The sequence below is a fragment of the Lycium barbarum genome, chromosome 11, assembly GCF_019175385.1.
Source record: "Lycium barbarum isolate Lr01 chromosome 11, ASM1917538v2, whole genome shotgun sequence".
Lineage (NCBI taxonomy): Eukaryota > Viridiplantae > Streptophyta > Magnoliopsida > Solanales > Solanaceae > Lycium > Lycium barbarum.
Genome location: NC_083347.1, coordinates 77,214,208 through 77,234,474, shown reverse-complemented (window position 1 = coordinate 77,234,474; position 20,267 = coordinate 77,214,208). Strand labels below are relative to the sequence as shown.

The 20,267-nt window shown below is 37.3% G+C and overlaps 1 long non-coding RNA gene across 1 annotated transcript in view; it reads left to right on the top strand.

The window, feature by feature from the left end:
- The window catches only part of LOC132617063 (uncharacterized), a 36,987-nt gene extending 16,720 nt beyond the window's left edge, over positions 1–20,267 (top strand). The window contains exons 5-7 of the long non-coding RNA XR_009573573.1: positions 994–1,080; positions 1,929–1,982; positions 18,386–20,267. This is a non-coding gene — a long non-coding RNA (uncharacterized LOC132617063). The remainder of the gene's footprint in view (positions 1–993; positions 1,081–1,928; positions 1,983–18,385) is intronic.

Sequence of the window (20,267 nt, the reverse complement as noted above, 5' to 3'; positions counted from 1 at the left end):
ATGTTTTCCAAATGTCCCATGGTCCCTTTCTGTGAATCCATAAATTTTTTCCAAGAATGTTCTTATTCTCAAAAGCTAGAGATTCATAAATCATAGAGTTCTTATGATGCTAAAGATAAGCATGTTTTATGATGACGATGATTCTATTTCTAGAAATTCCTATGTTATAATTCCCTACATATTTTTGTAACCTCCTTACTTCCACAAGTTAGAAGTTCATGATTCAAAGGCATGACTCCTTTCCTGATAATCCATAAATGCTTTCCAAAATGTTCGTATTTACCAAATCAGAGATTTAGGATTCCGTAAGCTCTTATGACAACAACGATGGACATGTTTTTACAATGACAACGATGATGTCAAAGATGAGAATATTTCTATGGCGATTATGATGATGATGATTTCATGTTTAAAAATCCCAAGCTTATGAATTCAATGTGAATATGAGAATGTTGAGTTATTTCTTTATTTTCTCAATTTTATTCATTGTTGATGAATCTCATCTCATGTTATTCGTTCCTCCGAGGTGAGAAATAGCGATGATGATTATTCCATAATATAATCGGAGGTTACCGACCTTACGTCACTCCGACAGAGTTACAGTTTTTACTTGAGCTCCTATGCATGCTTCATGTTATGTATATGATGATAACTACACCGTGCCTAGATGGCTGGCGGCACCGCTAAGGCGAGCGGCTTATACACCATGACTATATGGCACGGGCAGCACCACTAATGGGCGGCGTGGGATAATTACCTCGGACGCGGGCTAATGATGTTAATTGATTCGGACAGTTTATGTATATATGTGTGATATGTTTTAAAGGTAAAAGTGAGCATGCATGATTCCGCCGCAAGAGGCAAGCAGTTAGAGTTATACTTTCTTCTTATGTCTTCTATATTTCCTTATTATGTTATCATTTATGCCTTACATACTAAGTACTCTATTCGTACTGACGTCCCTTCTTATGGATGCTGCGTTCATGCCCACAGGTAAACAGATAGACACGCCTGATCTCTAAGGGCTCCATCAGCGGCACCTTGGAAGAGCTCCAGTTGTTCCGGAGCTACAACTTATTGGTACTACTCTTGTGTATATATTTGCGCACGGTGAAATCCTAGCCCGTCCTCATGGATTTATGTATCTTATTTAGAGGCTCGTAGACAAGCATATGTGGTTAGATTTTCCTTGACTTTATCAGCTATTATTGTTGTAAAATATTCTGGTAAGACTTGTCGACATAAGCTTATAAATGTTGCCATTGATGACTAGATTAAGTCGGATATACATACGTTATTCGTGTGGCCCACCTAGTAGCGAGAATGGAATGTTAGACCAGTGGTGCTTGGTATATTAATACTGGGTACCCGTCATGACCCTAGTAGGGTCATGACATTTCAGATCCTATACCTCCCTAAACTCTCTATAAAGGGTTCCATATCACCCAAGAGCAAAATCAAAGGTAAAAAACATATATCAAAGGTGAGAATCCTATAATGCTTGCTAAGATTGTTGTTCCTCTTCTTATGGTTGATTTGGAGAATTCTTTAAGGTGAAGTAGGCCCATTTTTAGGACTGTTCTTGTGGTTTAAGGTAAGATTATGCCCTTCCTACATGTATTTGAGCTTGTCTAATTCCTAGTCATTTTGTTGATTAAGAACTTGGGGGATAAGAGACTGGAAATCATAGTTGAGTGTGGTTGTGTATTGGACTATTTGAAGTTGTTCTTGAGCTATCTTGTGGCTGGAAATTATGGAGTATTAGCTTGTATATGTTTTTGTTATTGTTGTTGTTGCTTTTTTTAGTTGTGTTGTGAAGAGAGGGAAGTTATGAGGAAGTTTGATTGTGTTAAGAGACGATCTTGTTGCTTAATATACTGTATTCTAGTTTCCCTTTAGTTGACGATAGTTCTATTGTTGTATTGTAGATTGAGGTGCTATTCGATTCAAGTGCGTTGTTGTTGGCGAGCACTTAACGAAAGGTATGTAAAGAGTCGAACAAGTATATAAGAAAAGAGTATATCGTAGAACTCTTATGATCATGTTTTCTCATGTTACTCTTACTTTAGCTATCCCTTGTCAGGAATCTATGTTCAGTTTGTAATGTTTCATGTCTAGTCGAGTAGTAGAGAGTATATGTGTGTGTGTGTGTATAAATTTGTCATTTACAGTATTATGCACTTGCCTACGGGCCAGACAGATATACAGTCGCCTACGGGCCAGACAGATACAGAGTTGCCTTCAGCCCAGACAGATATACAGTTTCCTATGGGCTATACGGAAACACAGTATAATTCACTTGCCTTCTGGGCCATGCACTCACACACCAATCCCTATATGAGGCTGGACAATTTATTTCAGTATTATTTTTTTTTTTATATGAGTCAGAGTTGGGTAAGTATACTCTAGATTATCATTGGCTCCCCAAATACTCGAAGTATATCATATATATTAGTTAAGTTTCAGTTTTAGTTTCAGTTATTCAGATGCCTTACATACTCGGTATATTATTTCGTACTACCGTTCCTTTCTGTCACGACCCAACTAGAGGGCCATGACGGGCACCCGGAGCTAAACCACCGAGCACCTCCGAACATACATCTCATAATCCTTTTTAGGTAAACCACAAAGACAGCTCATGGGTATCATAATCTGTAAGGGCATATATCACAAAATAATGACAGCTCTCTACATAATCATCAACAACTATGCCCATCTCCACAAGCCAACAAGGCCGTCAAAATATTATACAACAATATGAACTGATAAGGTTCTAGAACATCTAATTACATGCATCTGTCTACGAGCCTCTATACAGAATACAGGAATTCACAAGGACAGGGCAGGACTTCGTCATGCCAAAGTATATACACAAAACAATAATACCAACAAACTGCATCTCTGAAGCAAGTGGAGCGCTTCTGAGACTCTGTTGATGAAGCTCCTAGGGGTCTGGTCCGTCTCTTTGTCTACCAGCGGGCATAAACGCAACGTCCACAAGAAAGGACGTCAGTACGAATAATGTACTGAGTATGTAAGGCATAAGTAACAACATAATAAGAGATATGGAACATAACATGAAATAAAGAGATAACCTGTACATCTGCTTGCCTTGTAAGGCGGATATCAAGCATGCTTAGCTTTTTAAAGAAAACACTTTTCATGCATATTAAACATAATATCATTATTAGCCCGTGTCCAGGCCTCCCGCGTCCAGGGTAACCACCGAACGCCGCCCACTAGTGGTGCTGCACGGCCATATAGGCACAATTTTATTATCATTATCCATAAGCCGCCAACCGTAGTGGTGCTACCCGGCCATAAAGGCACAGTGTTATTATCATTATCCATAGCCGCCCACCGTAGTGGTGCTGCCCGGCCATATAGGCACAGTGTGAGAAAATACATACATATACATCAAGCATGCATGAGAGCCCAATTAAAAGCTACAACTCTATCGGAGTGACGTAAGGTTGGTAACCTCTGATTTATTTTATGGAGCAATCATCATCGCTATATCTCACCTTGAAGGAACAATTATCATAAGGTGAGATCAACAACAATGAGTAAAATTAAGAAAATCATGACATAACCTCAACAATCTCGTGATAGCATCAAAATAATAAGCCTTAAAATTTCTAGAAATGGGGTCATCATCATTATCATGTTAGAAAACATCTATCTTTAGTATTATAAGAACTTTGAGAATCATTAACTTCTAACTTTTGAGAATAAGGATATTATGGAAAAACATATGGGTGCATAAGAAGGGAATCATGCCTTTAGAAAGAAAGGGACTAGCCTTAACAACTAAATTTTCGTAATACACATCATAATATCAATAATAAAGAATATCCTTACCTCAATCAAGGTTGGTAGAGCTTGAAATCTTATTTATCTTTAGTGGCCTCCTTTGATTCATCGAGATTGATTGTTTAGAACAAGAACTACAAGACCTTATATGCTTCCCGAGCCTAAATCCTGGGGTTTCACTTGATTTGGGCTAAAATTTTGTGGAAGAAATTGAGAGAATGTTCTAGGGGGTTAAGAAATGTTTGGGGAGCTGGTTGAATGAAAATAAGGGGTAAATCCCCTTTTTATATTGTTCTAGGGTCGGTTTGGACCGACCTAGAACTTTCCGGCACTGTAGGGCGGGTGTCGCGCACTGTAGTTGTGCGTTTCTGTTCTGCCAGCCTTACTTGTAATTTTCATAATTCTCTACTCTGATATCGTATCGACGAGCGGTTTGTTGCGTTGGAAACTAGACTTCATGAACTTCAATTTAGGCTTTTGCTTTACTTCAAAACTCGTCATATGCTAAAAGATATTCTTTCCCCAAATTGGATAATACTTTGTTCAAAATTACGCTCAAATTTGATAAGTGCTTCTCCGCAAAAAATATTCGTCCTCGAATGTTGTAGCTTACGATGTTATCATTAATTTCTTGAAATGGTTGTCCCCCGTTAGACTCTGATTTTCATATTCCTATACTAGGGGCGCATCCGTCTTTTCTTATATTCTCCTAACTCTTTGTCGAACTCATCCATTAGCTTCATATCCTCATGTCCTCATGTAAGTAACCGGTGGTCAATTGATATCATCTTGTTCTCATTAAGGTGGTCTTGGCTCATGATCGCTACGGCTCTCCGCCGATCTTGCAAGTATGCTTAATTGTTGTGTCCTTTTTACTTCCTCTTTATTTCTCTACTAGTAGACAAACTCTCTTATTCAGATGTGGCACCTTTCCTTGCTTGCTTCTTTGGTGCTATTTTAGATTATTCCTTTTTATACTAGTCGACCTTATCTACATACCATATCATCTCCTTTTAATTCCTTGGTCGGACTCCTTAATTCCTTACAATATCATCATATTCATATTTGAACTTTTCCTTCAATTTCCTCTCCTCAATCTTAACATAATTACAAAATAAACTCATAAACTTGGAACTAAGATAAAATCCTACTTAATCATAATTTCCTTTCAATATGAGTATGCTTTCTTCTTAAGTCCTTGACTCTCTTGTACCGGTGATTATTTAAGACTTAAATTAGCCTCTATTCTTCTTTGACTCCTTATCATTGTCCTTACACCATTTTGTTGGCCATTTCATCATGGCGATTGTTTATATGGTTCTATGTCATACTCTCACAATTGATATAACTGACGACTTGGAATTTCACAACTTACGAGGTACTTCCTAATCTCAGGCAGTACTGTTGTCTTGCTATCCATAGGCACACTATCTTCCTTTCCTTTGAAGATTATTGAACTTCCTATAAATATTCCTCTTTTAAAGCTTTCATCTCTTCTAGTGCTACAAGTTCTTTTTAGTAGTCCCGGTTGTCCCTTATACTTATCCTTGGTCACATGCGACCTTTCTTACTCCTTTTGTTACGCCTTGGAGTACTTTACTGCATATCTAATTGTACCTAAAATTTTTTCGGCACGAGTGATTCGAGTAATAGTCCGGAATACAACACATTGCATTGGCGAAACTTATTCTCCTTTCTATATTTGTCTCATGATATACTTGCATTTAATCCATTCTTACTTTTCTTTAGCACATTCTTGACATATCGGTTCATCTCCAATTTTGGCTCCTTCAATCCAGTATATTTCCCTCTTTTGAGCTTGGGAATATTGTAGCTCATCTTAGAACTGGATTTGCTCTTCCCCCCTTTTAAAGGATGTTCTCATGTACCAGTAACCTTCGAGAATTACCCGTCTTTGATAGTCATCTGGCCAACCTTAATAATCCTTCAACTCCTCTATTCCATGTAATGCCGGAGTTCTTTTCATCTTATGGTTTAACTTATTTCCTTTTTTTCTAGTTGAGTTCTTGTATAAAATCAAAATGCTTATACATATTGGATACAATTCAGATGCCTTCTTTATTGACTTTTCACTTCTACCTTTCATGACTAGTAGTCTTCTAGGCAAATGAATTAATGGGGACATTGGAATTCATCAGGCCCATCATGGAGTGTCCGACTATACCACGCTTCTTTAGATCTAGTCTTCCTCCACAACTATCTTCTTAATATCCTTGAAATTTTCCTTGCTCTAGGTTCCCAATTCTGATTTATGTCAATACTATACCATTAAAAGTTGATACTCCACACCATCCATTCCCACAACTCGTCCTTTCATTATCTTAGCTTATTCTGTCCCGTAATTCTTCTTAACTACTTGTTTGCATCATAACCATGCATCACAGTCCTTCTAGTGTTCTGTCGATTCTTGTTCTTATCATGAAATCCTCACAGAGTACACCCTTTTCTTTCTCCTTTCGTCGAGTCTTCATCTTTCTTTATGATACTACAACTTGTACACATATATATATCTTGAATTTTCTCGATTTGCTTCATGATCGCATCTTTGTATCTTTCACACAACCATTGTCTTATAATTTCAATTTGTTTTCCTTTGGGCAAGCCCACTGACTCATTAACCTTCTCCTTGTTGTCGGTGGCCACATAATTCCCTTTAACCATTTCGTTAACACCTCATCCTTTCTTTAATCCTCATAGTTTCTTTTGTTTTCTATTACTCGTAAAATGCCTATTTCCATTAGTCATTCTTTACTCTTAGCTTAGGAGACTTTGGAGTGTCTCATTACGACTGCAAATCCTTTTTGACGCTGAAAATCTCTTCTTGGGGTACTTTCTTCCCTTAAATAGGCGTACCAATCATGGGTTCACATCTATTCTCCTGGTTAAATCTCAGGAGTTTAAAATTTCATTGTCTCTCTCATAAGACCTATGTATTTCTTCTCAAGGATGCACCTTTGTCCATTATTTACAACCTTCTTGGTTCTGGTTATGAAGACGTATAGGTTGGTTCTGAGGTCCTCACGTTCATCCTTTGTCCAAGTTTCTCACCCCTTCATGATATCATAACCTTCTTTTTCCTAATGCTCATGCTTATATATTTGGTCGCGTTACTACTATCTGACTTTAATTCTCGAGAAAACCCAATCATAATTCTCTCTGTAGCGCTTGCTACCTCAATTTTGACATACAGCACAATCAATACTTTTTAACATGTCGTAAAATCAATCGTAAGGGTATACATCATACTCGATGCAGCCACTCGTGACTTACCTTTCTATCACTTTTCAACACCTTTTCTTGCGAGATATCCCGTTGCCATTTAATTTTGTCCTGAACCCACAGCTTATTAAGCCTCCCCTCTTTTGACAACCTAGTCAAACTTATATCTGGTAACCATCTTGAAATCCTAATCATAAGGGTCATATACTTCTGATTTCTTTGAGTTATTCTGGGTTCTCATATTCACCATATGTATAAATCCGTGGGACTTCTTAGCATATTTTTCTAAATCTTAATTGTAACCCTAGCGATATAATTTTACTTAAAAATCTTTACTCGTATATATAATTCTTTCCCTCATTGTACATAACCCAACACCGGATGTGTTTTGAAAGTTCTCTGTTAGGGTGCCTTTCATAATCTTGACTTCCTCAAATTAGTCCAGCCTCCATGTTTATCGTACCTTCTCATTTCTAAGTTCTGCTGATAGCTTTTATCAGCACAAATTTACACAATGACCTTTACTCATACTTGTATACGACAATTCCTTAACATCATTATTATCCCTCATAACAAAATTATGCTCAAAACATACTAATAATTATAACTCAAGTTAATTCACAACTCAAAATATAATCAAATGTATATTTATACTCAAGGATCATATCCAAACATATTCTTATGCCTTCCACTTCTTACTTTGAGAAGAAGTTACACTCCTATCTAATCAAACTGATCCCTCATTAATGAAACACTTTGAAAGGTTAACCGACTCAAGTTTCACCCCAATCCGATCAGTAACATAAGGAGTAACATATGATGACGTAGAGCCCGGATCAATCAATACATATACTTCCTAAGAGAATACTGATAATATACCTATAACAACATCAGGGGGAAGACTTAAGATCCTGTCGCCTAGCTCAATGCTGAGGGCCACTCGAACTGGACGCTCCTCCTCGACCTCTGCCACAGCCTGCTGGTGTCTTTGAGCTTTTCCCTGGAGGGTCTACAAATGACGAAAAACCAGTTGTTGATCTTGTGGGCTAGACCCTACCTCTACCACGTCGAAATGGGCACTTACGCATAAAATGGCCTGGCAGGCTGCAGGCATAGCAAACATTTAAACCCAATCAGCATGGTCCCCAATGTAGTTTACCACACTGAGTACATCGTGGTTATAGGTGGTCTCGTCTGACTAGAACCAATCCTAATCTGAGAACTGGAAACATTGGAACTCTGAGCTGGCCCAAAATAAGTGGGTCTATCAAACCTGGGTCCAGGAAAATGTAGAGGCGCACTAGTTATTGAACGAATTAACTGCTACCTTGGGGCACCTATAAACTCACGGTCAAACCTTGAAGAACTGAGCCTCTTCCTCTGACCCCTATCACCATAGCCCGCACCCTACCACTGGGCCTGAGCGGCTACTAACTGGGTCACCAAAAGGATTACTTTTCTCATCTCCTGGCCCGTAGCATCTGGTAAAAGAACTAGGGGTATCGGAGCTGGAGCTGAGGCCCCTTCATGCTCCTCTGAAATGGGTGGAGTAGGAGAGGTTCGAGATGGAACCTCATTATGGGACTCTCCCTCTTCTATCTCTACTGGTGGCTCCCGTTCAGTCTACCTTCCGGCAACCATCTTTCCCTTCTAGGCCACTGTAGTTTTCCTTCTCACATGCATCACTGAAATCATACCACACAATTAGGAAAAAGGGATCCTGCTAACATAGCTCTATCGCACGATCTAAGATGTGAAAGAAAGGTCAATCATTCCTAAATGCCCCACAGCCTCTTGTTTATAAGTGTGTCACACTTTACACCCATAAAGAAGACTCTACTGGACACGGCTCGTAGACATACCATAGGAGGAACTGCTCTGATACCACTTTTGTCACGACCCAACTAGAGGGCCATGACGGGCACCCGGAGCTAACCCACCAAGCACCTTCGAACATACATCTCATAATCCTTTCTAGGTGAACCACAAAGACAACTCATAGGTATCATAATCTATAAGGGCATATATCACAAGATAATGTCACCTCTCTACATAATCATCAACAACTATGCCCATTGCCACAAGCCAACAAGGCCGTCAAAATATTATACAACAATATGAACTGATAAGGTTATGGAACATATAACTACATGTATTTGTCTATGAGCCTATATACAGAATACAGGAATTCACAAGGATGGGGCAGGACTTCGCCATGCCAAAGTATATACACAAAAGAGTAATACCAACAAACTGCAGCTCCAAAGCAAATGGAGCGCTTCTGAGACTCCACTGATGAAGCTCCGAGGGGTCTGATCCGTCTCTTTGGCTACCTGCAGACATGAATGCAGCGACCACAAGAAAGGACGTCAGTACGAATAATATACTGAGTATGTAAGACATTAGTAACAACATAATAAGAAATATGGGACTTAACATGAAATAAAGAGATAACCTGTACATCTGTTTGCCTTGTAAGGCGGATATCATGCATGCTTAGCTTTTTAAAGAAATATTTCATGCATATTGAACATAATATCATCATTAGCCAACATTCGAGCCTCCCGCGTCTGGGGTAACCATCGCACACTGCCCACTAATGGTGTTGCCCAGCCACATAGGCGTGGTGTTATCATCATTATCCATAAGCCACCTACCGTAGTGGTGCTGCCTAGCCATATAGGCATGGTGTTATTATCATTATCCATAGCCACCCACTGTAGTGTTGCTGCCCGCCCATATAGGCACGGTGTGAGAAAATACATACATATACATTAAGCATGCATGAGAGCCCAATTAAAAGCTACAACTTTATCGGAGTGACGTAACGTCGGTAATCCCTGATTTATATTATGGAGCAATCGTCATCGCTACATATCACCTTGAAGGAACAATTATCATAAGGTGACATCAATAACAATGAATAAAATCAAGAAAATCATGATATAAGCTCAACAATCTCGTGATAACATTAAAATCATAAGCCTTAAAATTTATGGAAATGGGGTCATCATCATCATTATAATCTTAGAAAACATCTATCTTTAGTATCATAACAACTTTGAAAATCATGAACTTCTAACTTTTGAGAATAAAGATGGTATGGAAAACATGTATGGGTGCATAAGAAGGGAATCATGCCTTTAGAAAGATAGGAACTAGCCTTAACATACCTTTTTGGTCGTCTTAACTTTAACTACATAATGCTTGTACTCCCAAGATCATAAATCTACATTCAAGAGAATTCATACTATTGTTAGGCTTATCGTTATATGCTTGTCGTAAGCCTTCAAATTAAATCCTCTTAGAATCTGCAGGAATTCGGGCAGCATCTCCCCTGTTTATATCCCTAGCCCAAAATCAAAATACCGACAAAACAACAACAATAGCAACACCAATATCTTAATAAAACATCCCACATGATGTTTCCATAATTTCTCAACCAATCAGTAGACTTTACGAAGCTTTAACAACTAAATTTCCATGATACACTTCATAATATCCATAGTAAAGAATATCCTTACCGCAATCAAGGTTGGTAGAGCTTGAAATTTTATTTATTTCGGTGGCCTCCTTTGATTCATCGAGATCCGTTGTTTAGAACAAGAACTACAATACCTTATAAGGTTTCCGAGCCTAAATCCCGAGGTTTCACTTGATTTGGGCTAAAATTTTATGGAAGAAGTTAGTAGAATGTTCTAGGGGGTTAGGGAAAGTTTGGGGAGGTGGTTGAATGAAAATAAGGAGCAAATCTCCTTTTTATATAGTTCTAGGGTCGGTTTGCACCAACCTAGAACTTGCCGCGCAAATGTAGCGCGCGTGCCGAGCACTGTAGCTGGGCGTTTCTGCTCTGCCAAACTAATTTATAACGTCCATAATTCTCTACTCCGAAGTCGTATCGATGAGCGGTTTATTGCGTTGAAAACTAGACTTCATGAACTTTAATTTAGGCTTTTGCTTTACTTCAAAACTCCTCATATACTAAAAGATATTCTTTCTCCAAGTGGGCTCATATTTGTTATTCAAAATAACGCTCATCTTTTTCCAAAGTCATACTAACTCAACTCCTTCCACTCAATTCCTTATAGGACCTTCCGGAATTCCTCATATGCATCCTTTACTAATAAAATGTACTTAATAATTCTTCATCCCTTATACTCCAAAGTTGTTTTACTTAGCCACAGTTCAACATACTTTCGCTCAAATTTGATAAGTGGTTCTCCGCAAGAACGGGGTGTAACACTTTCACCGGGGGCACTGGATTTCTTGCTAGCAAGTCCTGACAGATAGATAGACAGGCCTCCACAGTAGACGGCACCAGGTATCTACGTGATTGGTAAGATCCACCTCATTCAGAGTTATCAGGTCCAGAGTGGGAGTCATTTTGTGTGTATATAGACTTGATGGGTAGGTCAGGGCTCTGTCCCGACCACAACACAGTTTGTTCTTCTTAGAGGGTTGTAGAGGTGTCCGGTAATTTTAGTATATCAGCATGGTGCCTTGTCGGCCCTTGTATATGTTATTTTGGGTTGTTATTTGTGGACATCCATGGTGGATTTGTCGGCCGCATAAGTGTGTCTATATATATATATATATATATATATATATATATTGGGTGGCTATTCTGAGGCCCTATCAGATCATGTGTGTATCAAATGTGCAAGTTTTATGTTACGAGCCCTAAGGTGTGAATATCTCACGCACCCATACAGGTTGAAGGCTACGAGAGCATCAGAAGGTAAAAGTATGAGTTTTAGAAAGTAAAAGTGGTAAGGTGAAGAAGGTACGAGGTACCTAAGAAGATAAGATTGTAAAGTAGTCAGAGTTTAAACCGAGGAACATAAGCGTCATGATTCCACTTTCAACAGTGATGGACGTGTATAGTTAGTAGCACCCACCCCAGCTTATGACTTAAAAGTATCAACAGATATAGCCTTAGGACGGAATGAACTTTCAGGATCTAGTGAGGGTTAGAGCAATCCATGGTTGACAGATTGTTAGAACAAGATGACGTTACTGAATGATAATGTGATATGATGATAGTCCCTCTTTATGCGGCACATAGGTGGTGTACCCTGGAATAGTGTTGTTAGATATGACTTCTTGAGTGTTTAGAAGATAATTTTTTTTAGGGGAACCACCTAGTTCCAAAATCATAACTTGGATGGTATTTTATTAATATGAAGAAAAATACACGAAGAGGAGGACATAAACCTTTCCCCTGTGCAATATGAAACGGGACACTCTTAGTTTTGATGCAGAATGGCCAAGTCCTTATTTACAAATCCTAACATGAACTAAATGATGCATGAACTAAGGGGGGAAGAAATCTTCCAATACAGAAGAATGGGGTATCTATGTGATGCATGCTTCCTATGTACAGAAATCATCAACCACCTATCTTTAGTTGGTGTATGATGACTTCTGTATTACATGCTTTTTTAATGCACCTAACTGTCTAATAGAAAATCAAGGTTGATCAAATTGATATTGGTTATTGTTCTTAATTCTACTTCTGATAGTTGGGAGGCCCCATCTATCCAGATTTAGTATACCTTTCACAAATCTGGGCAATTTATTGAATTCCCTGTAAGAAGATATATCACTATGAGTGTGCTTGACATATGCAAGCTTGCCAGCTACCTGGTTAGCTTCTCTCAAGCGGTGTTTAATTTGGAACAGGTTCTGGTTCAGCATGCTTTGCATCCAAGTCACTATTTGAGATATGCTCCATGGTGGTTTCATTTTACCTTGAATGGCTTGGACTAACAGCAAGGAATCACCTTTTAATATGAGGTTCTCCCTTCTCATGTTTAAAAAACATTCTACACCATGTTGTAATGCCTTTGCCTCAGCGCAATTGCTGGATACCCAAGTTAATGTTATAAACATGAATTACTTTGCCTTTATGATTTTTTATGACACCACCTCCCCCACAATCATCCCCTATGTAACTTCCATCACTATTAATCTTGATGAAACTAGGTGTAGGAGGGTACCATTTGATAATCTTAATAGTCAATTTAGAGTAGTTGTTATTTAGTTTGTTGCAGAAGACATACCAGGCAATTTTTGGTTTCGACAGAGGAAATTGGATGTTGGTGATTTGAAAAATATGTGATGTGATGTTTTTAATTGACATAGCACTATTGAACTTGATGAAGTTGAACTTTATATTGCATCTAACTTTCTATATCTCCCAACAAATCACCCGAGGAAGAATTCTTTGACAGGCATTGAGACAGGACTTTTGGTCTTTAATCTCCAACAGTGAACTATCATCTATCTAAGAGGAATGTTTTGAACTTTGATACCCATTGGATGACATATTTTAGCCCATAGCTCCTGAGGCAATTTTTCCAAATAAATGTTCAATTGTTTCTATCTTGTGGACAGTGCAGCAGCAGCAAATGGAAGGCCAATGAATTTTGAACCTTCCAATGTTGTTATTTGTAGATGATATTTTTGATGACTCTCCAGAGATGGAAATTAACTTTCAAAGAGCAATTCTTGTGCCATGTTCTCTTATCATGCCAGTCCCCATCTGCTTTTTTCCTCAACATAGTCCAAGCTGATGAAACTATAAATTTGCCGTCAAGGTTAAGGGTCCAAACTGGTTTATCAGCCTTATTTATGGTGAAGTGAATTGTAATGTGATGAACAGCTGCCCTTATTGCCAAAAGAACCCTATATCCTGCTCTACTCCAATTCCATATACAATTCACCTATACCTCATTTAAGTTGCATTTGATTAGAACATAGTCTTTAGGAAGCAATTTGTATAGTGCACCTCTCCATTCCAGTTGTCATACCAGAAAGACAAGTTGCCTTGTCCTACTTGCCATATTATGTTGTCCTCTGTGGGTTGTCTAATGCTGCAAATTGCCCTCCATATTTGTGATTGAGCACCAACAACTGTTTTGATGACAGCATTAGTTCTTGAGCAGTATTTGGCTAATATATACTTTTTACATAGTGACTCTTTTGTTCTCAAATTCCCCCACTGTTTTGCTATGAATGCTTTTCTCACATCTTTTAGGCATCTGAATCCACCACCCCCTTCTTCATAAGGCACGCACATCTTTACCCACTTGCACCAACGGTATTTTCTCCTGGATTCATTTCCACTCCATAGAAATCTAGCAATAGCCCCTTTCAGTTGCTCAAAAGTCCCTTTTGGTGGCTTCATTGCTGCTAGCAGATGCACTGGCATGGCTAGCAATGTATGCTTTATTAAAATAATCTTGCCACCCATAGAGAGAAACTTGAAATTCCATGTATGGATCCTTTTTGTGATTGAATGAACCATTTCTGGAAAGTAAACTATCTTCATTCTACCAACAAACAGAGGGCAACCTAGGCATTTGATAGGTTACTCTTTCCTTTGCATTCCGGTCAAGTGAGCTACTCTATATTCTAGCTCTATATTAGCTTTAGGTGCGACAGCAACACAACTTTTATGCTTGTTAATCAGCTGACCTGAAACATCTTTATAAACAGTTAGTAACTTCAAGATTTTCCTTATGTCAGAAGGTTTACCTGAGGTGAACAATATTACATCATCTGCGAAAGCAAGATGTGTGATATTGGGACCCCTTAGGGGTCCATGATATCCTGAATAATGCTCATCATTGGCCAGATTGTTAAGAAGCCTAGACAGTAAATCAACACATCTATCTATATCTATACTATGTTAAAAGCATGAACTCCCTAATTTAAAAGTTAAATTACTAAAATATCCTCCTTATTATTTGTTAAATAACCTATTTACTTAAAATTTAAAAACAAAAAACCTATAAATAGATACAAATGCTGCAGACGCCTACTTTTGGCTGCCAAGCAGTCAAGCAACGCTTCGAGCCTCTTGGTTAAGATCACAACTGCCAACTACAAGTTCAGAATTCAATTCTATACGCTCTTGATTTATTGACATAGATATCGCTAATTTGGACGTGTAAACCTGTGCACAGACAAGTTTCAACGTCCTATTTAATGTATGTAGCCTATATCTCATTGAAGGATATAGCAAGCTTGCATCGGTTATGGATTAGACCTAACTATATTGCTGTTTCGTGTTTTTGGTATAGAACTACATTGCCACAAGCTTGGGATTGTAAGCATGATTCCATAAAAATTCCTTTGCTATTTTATTGATATGATTTTCGTTTTAAGGAATACAAGAATAGTAAAACCCCTAGACCATATATGTCATTGGATTTGTTGTTCCCTCCTTTTATTGAGTATGCATTCTCCTTCCATTTGTTTATTACACTATCATCTTCAAGAAAGAAAAAAATCATTCTTAATACCTTTGTTATCATGTCAAACCAGAAATTTGAAATTCTTTATTTCAGCGTAGCCTAAAGGGTTAGTTTCTACACTAATCATATCTATCTATCTATCTATCTATCTGCATCTATCTATATCTATTAAAAGCACGAATAATTTTCGCTAAATGTTGAACGAACAAAATATTCTTATTGAGCCCTTAAATTTTTAAGTTAAATTAGGATAAAATTATAATCACCATCAATATTCAATTTTAGAGTAACTAAAATTTAGGATTTTGAGGTTAATTATGAACTTTCCGGCTTCCGCTGCTAATAAAATCCTACTCGGAATGGGAAGCACACCTGCAGCATTAAGAAACTCATGTTCCTAATACAAATGTGCATGTGATTCGTATACCATGAAGTGTCCTAATATTATTATACTACTGGTTTTGTTACTTGATTTTCAATAATAAAACTTTCCTTCCCTACTTAAACCAACTCACGTAATTAGAAATTGTTCCAATCCTTTTTAGAATTAGAAGGAGCTAGGTGCGTATTATATAGTTTGGATTGTCACGACCCAACCGATGAGTCGTGACGAGTGCCCGACTTTAACTGACAAGACACCCTTATACTCATACCTGGATCTCACTAAATAACAGGGTGACCCATATCTGACTCATAACTAAACTATACTGACTTTGTAAGAACAATATCATGAACTTTATATTAAAAACTCACAACCACCTGTATATATATATACTGAAATAACAGTGCAAGCCGACTAGGCTACTACATATGTTGTACAGCAAAATAAGAGCCGACGAGGCTACATAACATCCCAACTATGTACAACTGTCTACAGACCTCTAATGGAATACAAAGCTGTAGAAAGGACGCGACAGGGCCCCGTCATACCCATATATATACATGTCAAAAATAGCATGCCAAAAATAGACTGCAGCTCCAAACCAAGTGGAGCGCACTGACTACTGCTTGGTGAAAGTCCTACTGAGCTGGGCCACCTCTTTATCTACTTGAACCTGCGGGCATGAACGCGGCCCCCCAAGCAATAGGGGAGTCAATACGAATAATGTACCGAGTATGTAAGACGTAAGAACAACATGTACATAAGAATCATGAAAGATATCAGAAACATGAAAGTCAATCTGTACATCTGAATGTATCTGTATAACTCTATATAGCTGAAAGTGCCTCCGAGGGCGTATGATATGCATGCTTTTGTTCAAAATCATATACATATAATATAATTGTTAGTGCTGAGGAACGTACAGCCTGATCCATATATGTCAGTGCTGAGGAACATACAACCCGATCCATATCTCATCTCATCCCGCGTTCGGGGTAATCTCATGATCTGCCCACTGCAGTGGTGTGCATATCTACGTGCCTGCCTGACCGACTATAGCGCGACACGATGTAAGAAAATAGTTGTATATGTATATAAATGCATGAAAGACTCATGAAAGGATACTCTGAACTCCTCGAGGTAACATAAGAAGCTAGTATGCTAGTGTAATAGATCTCTGGAAGATATAGACTTGAAACATGGGAGGCTAAGGATACGAATATCCCTACACTATCTAAGAAAGGAGTCTTTGGAACTTGCTCGATTACTTCTTTCATTCGTATCATAAGGATCATGCCAAAATGAAAGAAAGGGATAGCCTTAACATACCTTATCTGCTTCTCAAGCTAACTATTCTTATGTCCCCGGCTTGACGAATCTACACATAAGACAAGTATGTCAACTATTAGTCTAGAACGCTTATATTCCAACCTTTAAATTAGCCTATAACTTAACGAAATTCGGACAGCATCTCTTTTGTAAACTTAACAATCCCTCAAATTCCAATTCAACCCAAACATAAAAAATAATACCAATATCTACATATCAAAATACAAACAATTCCTTCCCAAAACATCTCCCAAATCAGCCCCAAATCCCAACTTAAACTCAATTAACTTACCGCTTTCTTAACTATCCTTTCATCATGTAAAAACATTAAAACTCTTGGTAATCAACTCAATAACAAAGGTAAGAATCATATACATGCCTTGAAGGAACTAGAACTCCAAAAATCAAACTTCACATTCAACTCCTAAGCTCAACAACTTCAATAAAATCCTAGGAACAACTTTCCTTTCACTAGCTCGGGTTTACGAGCTATTAACTGCCTTACCTTGCATATACTGAAGTACAAGTATATGTTCCTTGCAATACGATAAGATCAGAAGTTAAATGAATCGAATCGACGCGAGTCGGGCAACTCAGGGAACGAGGAAACCAATCCACTTTGACGGGCAAAGGGATGGTCTATCGACATGTCGACATGGCATCCTTTCCCGCCTTCGACATGCCAAGGCCCCTAAATATGGGGTGGCAGAACGACGGCATAGGTCTACGGTCGTCAATCCTCTCGTCGACCCTGAGGCACTGGAACTCTTTGTTCCACTTATATATATATATATAGCCCCTCACTTTTTTCCTCTTGATTTCTCACTTCCCCAACTAGAGATAAACCCTAAAATATATCTCCCAACATTTCCCAACATATTAGAGAGGTTTTAGCAAGAAATTATATGCCGGTTCTAATTGTAATATCTAAAATATCACTCACTATGCATAGGACATTGAGTGAACTAATTTTAAACAAATTTGGTGAAATAAAATTCTTTTTGCACTTTAATTAGTCAATGGATGTTTGGTCTGAGGTGATCACGCCAGTTGCCATAAGGATTCATATATCATTACAAATTATAGTGGGATTATAACTTTAAATTACTCAACAGATTGAATTCTTTTAGAAAACAATCCAGTACAATTCGTTATGTTTAAGACATATTTGCCAACTTAAAGCTTCATTATACGGGTCTTCAGCCTCATGAATTAAGGTAAGCATAACTAATTTATAATTAAATATCAGTTTCATTCTTCTCCCAGTGTAGGTAAGCGTAATTAACTTCTAATTAAATATCAGTTTCATTCTTCTCTCATTGTAGGGATTTACTGATGAATTATTTGATATTCCATGTAGGAGGAGATCTCTCGACTATTTTTTGTGGAATAAAATTTCTTCCAAGTTCGTTTTCAGTATATTAAATGGTGGACTCGAGATCTAAGAGTTACTTTTGATTTAGATCTAACATATTTTAACAGTAAACTATTGTTCTTGATTATGCTTTTATTGAATTGTTATAACTTTTGTCTCTTTAGCAGATTATGTAGAAACAGAGAATTGAGGACATTGATGTAGCTATTGAAGGGGACATAATTGGTAACTGTTAAGACCAAAACTAGCCGGAGTTTTTTTTTTTTTTTTTTTGGATAATTATTTTCTAAATATATTTATATTTAAAATTGCAATCGTAAAAGTTTCTCCAGTTTTTTTTTTTTTTTTTTTTTTTATGAGGCATAACTATTGAGTCATATTTTTATAAATGTTTGATATATTTTTATTTTTATTTTGAAATTATCATGCCACAATTGTAGGGATGATTAAGTGGTAGTGCTTTGGTTCTTATGCTATTAATATTCCTCAGCAAGTCAGAGACTCCTCATTCATTATCCTTGTTGCAACGATAACTTATTTAAGATACGGTCTATAAGTTTATGCAAAATTAAAACATACGTAATTATTTTATTTAATGTCAATTTTGATTGTAAGTTAAAAAATGTTGGTCAAACCAGAAAGAAGACAAAAACACCGTTCTCAGCCAGAGTCATTGTTGATGTAGAAAATATTAATTTTCTTTTCTTTTTGGAATTTCATTTATTTGTTCATATATTCACCTAAATTCCACCGCCCCCACCCTATAATTGCGGAGCTTATTCTGACTAGGCAATAATGACACTATGGAGCTTATTTTAACAAGATAAAAAAGAAATAATAGGCACCGTTCAGTTGAAATAACCATTAGTATGGTGGTAAACTAACTTTTAGCAAATTTATACATGACTTTATATTCTCCTCAAATTTATACCCTTTAAGAATTTAATTACTACTTCTTAAACAACTAATTGCAATAAATAATTTAAAGAGTTGTATTAGAGAAAAATTAATTATTTTTCATGGAAGTCACATAATCTTATTACTGCCTCATTATCTGACGAAGAACAAGCAAGTTAAATTAAGAAATTCTATTTGTAAGAGGCTTGCTGTCTTTTGGGTATCTCAACGAGTGCACCAAAGATAATATTCTAAGAATTCATCCATATAAAGATCTTTATGTAAGAACTTCCAACAGTGACATGAAAGAGTGATTTGTAGAATGAGATCCTATATTTATTTTTAGAAGATCATTTAGATGTATAGAGCGAAAATATATGATTATAGGTTCAAACTACATCCATTTATGTTAACCTTCGAATTAGGTGACAACATGCAAGTACAATTAGCATTTTAACATAATTTTAATAATAATTGACAAGGGACATAGAAACTAGTATAATAAAAAGGGCAGGGGACAAGGGGTCACCTTGTCTAAGTCCTTTGCTTGATTTAAAAAATCCATTTTTGGTCCCATTAAGAACAATTGAGTACCAGTTATTAGAGATGTGTTTGAAAATAATATCGATCTATATTTCATTGAAACCAAACATTTTCATGACTCTGCATAGATAGGGCGATGGCACCCTATCATATGCTTTGGTCATGCCAAGTTTGAGAACAACATTATCATGTTTGTTAGGCTTAGAAATATGTTGCACTAGTTCTTGCGCTAATAAGATATTATCTGTTATGGATCTTCCTTGAATGAAACCACTCTGATTAGGGGAGATAATGACGGAAGAACTTTGCTTACTCTATTATTAAGAAACTTAGCAATTATCTTACTAAATATGTTACAAAGACTAATGGGCCTAATATCATAAAAAGATTGGGGTGGGGGCATTTTGGGAGCAAAACAAGTATGAGA